Source organism: Phoxinus phoxinus, assembly GCF_949152265.1.
Source record: "Phoxinus phoxinus genome assembly, chromosome: 3".
Classification (NCBI taxonomy): Eukaryota; Metazoa; Chordata; class Actinopteri; order Cypriniformes; family Leuciscidae; genus Phoxinus; species Phoxinus phoxinus.
The window spans coordinates 23,415,033-23,415,572 of record NC_136878.1 but is presented as its reverse complement, the minus strand read 5'-3'; the positions used below and the strand labels follow the sequence as shown (position 1 = coordinate 23,415,572).

The following is a 540-nucleotide window of genomic DNA, read 5'->3' as shown; positions in this document are numbered from 1 at the left end:
TTTATTGTCCATTTGAATGGTTTCTAAGAGCTTTCATTCATTTCACCCATCACCAAGTAAACAGAAATATGTACAGATGAGAGGACAAATCCATAACTCTGCAGTATGTTTGTTTATACATGGATTAGAAACATTCAAATGCAAATCCAGCTTCCCCTAAAATCAACCGTACCTCAATGTTTAAGACATGGCTACACTTGTTTAATTAATCCCTTAATGTTACTCCCACCTCTCTCTTTTTACTTCTAGAATGGCATATTCTCAATGAATGAATAATCATTAACCTTGTAATTTAAAACAGGACAAACTTAATCTGCTCAACATTATACAGTCAACTCACAGAGGACAAGTACCAGTCGATCAGGAGCCCTGATTTCCAAAGGAGTTTCTGTATTACCAACAGAGGGCACCAATCAGAGAAAATTTTCGTGCTCACCCCAACAAACAGAAATTCTGAAATAGGCCTACAAAGGGTGACTGTAAATGTCCACAACCATAATGCCCCAATAACATGTGTGACTGAGTGATTAGAGATCATTC

General features: G+C 37.0%; 1 long non-coding RNA gene across 1 annotated transcript in view; it reads left to right on the top strand.

The window, feature by feature from the left end:
* The window catches only part of LOC306996212, a 1,114,438-nt gene that overhangs the window by 213,051 nt on the left and 900,847 nt on the right, over positions 1-540 (top strand). The gene's annotated exons all lie outside the window — the stretch shown is intronic.